At 38.4% G+C, this 5,505-nt stretch overlaps 1 protein-coding gene across 1 annotated transcript in view; it reads left to right on the forward strand.

Annotated features, from left to right (window-relative positions):
• Positions 1-5,505, forward strand: part of CNOT10 (CCR4-NOT transcription complex, subunit 10) — a 99,602-nt gene that overhangs the window by 61,346 nt on the left and 32,751 nt on the right. The window lies entirely within an intron of this gene.

A 5,505-nucleotide genomic window follows, 5' to 3' on the forward strand; every position in this document is an offset into this window, starting at 1 on the left:
CCCTTATTTTATTTTATTTTATTTTTTTAAAGAGACAAGGTCTTGTCTCGCTATGTTGCCTGAGATGGACTTGTATTCCTGGGCTCAAGCAATCCTTCTGACTCAGCCTCCTGAGTAGCTGGGACTACAGGTGCACGACACCAAGCAATCCCTTATCTTTAATGTCTGTAGGATCTACAGTTAGCTCTCCATTTTCATTTATGGTATTGATCATTTGTGGGTTTTTTTTTTTCCTCCTTCCCCTAACCAGTCTAGTTATTGGATGAATATTTTCAAGGAATAAACTTTTACTTCATTCTCTTCCTTTGTTGTCTGTTTTCTATTTCATTGATTTCTGCTCTTACCTTTATTTTTTTCTTCTACTACTCTTGAGTTTGTTTGTTCTCTTTTTAGCTGCTTATATTTATTTGTTTTAGACCTTTCTTCTTTTCTAATTATAAACATTTTTAAAAGCTAAACATTTCCCTTTAAGCCCAGGTATAAATTCATCCCACAAATTAATTTGGTTTTTTTGTTGTTTTTTTTTTTGTTCTAGGGTTTTGTTTTTTTTTTTGAGACAGGGCCAGAGTACAGTGGTGTCATCATTGCTCACTGCAACCGTAAACTCCTGGGCTCAAGCACCCTCCTGTCTTCTCCTCCTCCCAAGTAGCTGGGACTATAGGTGCATGCTGCTACTCCTGGCTAATAGTTTTTTTTGTTTATTACTTCATCTGACATGGTGTGCTTTTTTTTTTTAATTAAACTTTATTTAGAGGTAATTATTTTGAGAGTGTTTTAGGTACTTAGTTCTTTGTCAGATATGTGGCATATTAATGTTTTCTCCCAGTCTGTAGCTTGTCTTTTCATTGTCTTAGCACAGGGTTTTCTGCAAGCTTTTATGTTTTGAATCTCAATTCCCACAAATTTTGCTGTGTGTGTTTTCATTGTCACTCAATTTTAATTATCTAATTTCTTCTGTGATTTCATATCTGATGTAGATCATTTAGAAGCATATTGCTTAATTTCCAAATACTTTCGTGTCTCTGAGATATCTTATTGATTTCTAGTTTAATTCCATTGAGATCAGAGAACATACTTTGTATGATTTTAATTCTTTTAACTTTATTGAGACCCAGTTTATGGCCCACATATGGTTTATCTTAGTGAATGAGCTATATACTATTGAAAAGAATGTGTGTCCTACAATTGTTGAGTATATTATTCTATAAATATTAACTCATCATAGCTAATAGTATTATTCAGATCTTCCATGTCTATACTGATTTTTTGTTGTTCATGCCTATCAGTTGTTGGGGGGGGTGTTAAAATAGTTAGCTATGATGATAGACTAGTCATGTATTTCTCCCTTTAAGTGTGCCCATTTTTCTTTCATGTATTTTGAAAGTCCTATTATTAGGCACATACCATGACTGTAGAAGACAGTTTCTCAACACACTCAAATAGAACACTTCTTACATAAGATGTGTGGGTTTTTTCCTATACCAACCAATTTACCAACTCTGTGGACATCGGCCAAATATCCTGTAATTTAATTCAATGTTGAATTGAATATATATATACCTATATATATGGGTACCTATATACCTGGAGTTAGCATCAGATCCTGCAAGTTAAAGGGCACAATCCCATAAAGTTGCCCCCATTTGAAATGCCAAGTCCAATTCTGAGCCTCCTATACTTATCACTGACTGGCTATATATCAAGGGCTGCCCCAACCCCCTTCTCAAGTTTCATAATTTGCTAGAATGGCTCACAGAACTCAGGGAAACACTTTACCTACGTTTAAAGGATACGGATCAATAGCCAGATGAACAGGTACATAGGACAAGGTCCAGAAGGGTTCCAAGCACAGGAGCTTTTGTCCCCATGGAGCTTGTGTACACCACCCTCCTAGCATGTAGATGCAGTCACCAACCTGGCAGCTCATCAGATTTCCTAGTTCAAGAGTTTTATAGCGCATCATCTCCAGCCTACCTCCCCTCTACCCCCAGTTTGGTGGGAGGAGCAGAAAGTTCCAGCCTTCTCTTTAATCACTCCTTCTTTCTGTTGACCAGCCCCATCCTGAGGCTATCTGGGGCCCCTACCCTAAATTGCTTCATTAGCATAAAGTTGGGTGTGGTTATGCTAATAGGGGGCTGGTTATGAGCAACAAAAGACATTCCTTTCACTCAGGAAATTCCAGGGGTTTTTAGGAGCTCTGCCAGAAACAGGGACAAAAACCAAATATGTTTCTTATTATGCCATATTACGTTTCTGATGAACTAACCTTTTTATCTTTGTGAAGTGTCCTCCTTTATCCCTGGCAATGCTTTCTGGTGGGGTTCAGAACACGCTACCCTCAAAGTATGGCGCTTTGGCATTTGAGAAAACAGCAGAAGCAGGAGTCCCTTCCCCTTCCCTGAAATAGGTTATAAAACCTAGGAAGGTCATTCTCTGACCTTCTCCCACTTGTTTCCCTTGAAACAGGTCATAAGACCCTCATTCAAGAGGTGCCTTTTCTACACATGGATGAAAGGAACGTTCTTATCTCTGAAGACATAGGGACACAGAGAAGAATCTGGGGGAAAAAGGGGCCTTACCAAGTTCTACCCAGTTTATTACCATTATCATACCCTATCTGTCCAATCATACTTTACAACTATCCACTTTTTCATCAAACCTAAACGTGAAAATACACAGGTTTGTTTCCCTGTTTCTTTGAGTCTTCATTTCTGAAGGTTTCTGATGTCACATAAAACTTACTAAGTAAATTTGGCTTCTTTTCTCTTCTTAATCTGCCTTTTGTCATAGGCCTTCAGCCATGAACCCAAGATGGGAAAGAAAGCAATCAAATTCCAGCTATATAACTAAAATAAACTCACTATGCTAGGTTTTTATTCTAAGTGGGAATGTGTAAAACAAAGCAAATTAAGTAAAGCTAAACTGGGTTTAGTATAAAGTAAGCTTGAGGAGGAAGGTGTGGATTGTAAAGTTCAGCAAAGGTGATATTTGGGAAAATGCTTCATCTTGCTAAAAAAAAAAGTTCCTTTTCCCCCAATATGCTTAATGTTTTCTAGAGAGATTTCTGTTTATGGAACCACCTTAATTTCGTATTTATCTAAGGGTTCATTTATTTATAATAAGTTATTTTATATGGTAAAAATCCAAATAGTACAAAAGGTTATGTAGTATAATAGTATAAATCTTGCCCTATCCCAGTCCTGTTTCCTCACCCCAGCAGGTATTTGCTGACTGGTTTCTTGTACATCCTCCCAGTGACATTTTTCCTCCTTGTCCCAACATATGTGTGTGGTGTTTTTTTGGGTTTTTTTGTTTTTTTTGTTTTTTGAGGCAGAGTCTCACTCTGTTGCCTGGGCCAGAGTGCCGTGGCGTCATCCTAGCTCACAGCAACCTCAAACTCCTGGGCTCAAGCCATCCTTCTGCCTCAGCCTCCCGAGTAGCTGGGACTACAGGCATGCGCCGCCATGCCTGGCTAATTTTTTCTATGTATTTTTAGTTGTCCAATTAATTTCTTTCTATTTTTAGTAGAGACGGGGTCTCGCTCTTGCTCAGCCTGGTCTTGAACTCCTCAGCTCAAACAATCCACCCGCCTCGGCCTCCCAGAGAGCTAGGATTACAGGCGTGAGCCACCGCACCCGGCGTGTGGTGTTTTTTATACCAGGAATTGTATGGTCTCTACACCATGCTGTACCTTACTTTTTCCTTTTTGACCATATATCTTTAGAGATTGTTCCGTATCAGTACAAACCTTTTTCATTCTTTCTCATGGGTGCATAGAGTTGTATTTTATGAATATGACATAATTTACTTAACATTACTTTATATTTAGCATTTTATAGTATTTTTAGTCTCTGCTGTTACAAATGCTGCAGTGTATGTCATTGTACACATTTAAGGGAAATCTTTTTTTTTTTTTTTTGAGACAGAGTTTTACTCCGTTGCCCGGGCTAGAGTGACTGCCGTGGCGTCAGCCTAGCTCACAGCAACCTCAAACTCCTGGGCTCAAGCAATCCTTCTGCCTCAGCCTCTAGAGTAGCTGGGGCTACAGGCATGCACCACCATGCCTGGCTAATTTTTCTATGTATTTTATTTTTCCAGCTAATTTCTTTCTATTTTTAGTAGAGACGGGGTCTCGCTCTTGCTCAGGCTGGTCTCGAACTCCTGACCTTGAGCCATCCACCAGCCTTGGCCTCCTAGAGTGCTAGGATTACAGGCGTGAGCCACAGCGCCCGGCCAATTTAAGGGAAATCTTTAATGAAGAAGGTGTTTGAAACAGTTTTTCAAACTTGATTTAATTTTTACAAATTTACTTGAATAAGTACTAATCTTAGGATTGCTTTATTTATGCATACAATTTAAGAAGTATCCCGTAATGGTTGAACACCTGCAGAGTTGTGTAATTTAACTTTACCTTCGAAGAATGTCATCATTAAAGAGAAGGGTGTGTGCAGGGTGGGATTCTTCTCAAAGAATTTTGTACAATTCATGGCACAACTCTTTGCTTTCCATGTGTCCTAGTAGGGGATGGTGATTTTTAGAGAAAATAAAATTACTTCCCTCTTTTTGTGGAAAGGGGCAAAGGGTCTCCATAGGGAATTCCATCATCATAAAGTAAGGCAAAGATGGGTTCCCTGGTATATATTAACCTTTTTTCCTTATGGAACAGATGGGTGAAAGGAAATGGAACAAGATGGAAGGAGCCTTAGGGCAGATTTATAAAAGGACTGCTATGCAAGACAGTAGCAATGATAATGTGGAGACAAATGGTGAAGGGAAGGAGTCGTAAAATATTTGTGTCGAAATTTTCAAAGCTATAAAAGCTCACAGTGCGGTTGGGTGTGTTAAAGGGCAGTTCTCTGGCAGGAGCCAGCTGTTTTCTATGTCAGGACCCTGAGCACATTGGTTCTCTATTAAGAATGTGGAATTCTTAGAGATTCTGTCTATTTCTGATCTGAATCTTTTATGTGATTGAAAATGTGTGTGACTAGTATATAGTTTAGTTTTTATGGACTACTATATTTGACCCCTTGTGCTCTGTAATACCCAAGACATCAATGCAAAGCCCCATTTCCTATTTCCAGCGTAACTAATATGCACTAAATTATCATGACTTTTCTAATGGCCACTTCTTACGATATGGGTTCATAGCCCTTTGAGTATTTTCCCTTTTTTTCATTCATACATAAAGGAAGATGAGTCAAAAAAATCCATTATTATTAAGTTATAAGTATGTTTTAAGAAGACAGACGACAATTGAAGCTGTTGTGAGATTCTGTGTTAAATCAAAGTAGCTTTCAGAAATATAGTCTTACAAATAATAATTTGTCCTCAAATTAGGAAAATGTCTGAGAAATCAAGTAAATAGTTTAATTGTAAGGCTCGGATGAACTTAGAGATACTAACGTAATGGATCAGAACATAGTAGTCCCCTGGGTATCTATAGTAGGAAATTGGTTCCAGCACTGCCCACAGATAACAAAATCCACAGATGCTCAAGTCCCTTAT

This window comes from Propithecus coquereli, unplaced genomic scaffold (genome assembly GCF_000956105.1).
Source record: "Propithecus coquereli isolate 6110/MARCELLA unplaced genomic scaffold, Pcoq_1.0 Scaffold251, whole genome shotgun sequence".
In the NCBI taxonomy this organism is placed as follows: Eukaryota; Metazoa; Chordata; class Mammalia; order Primates; family Indriidae; genus Propithecus; species Propithecus coquereli.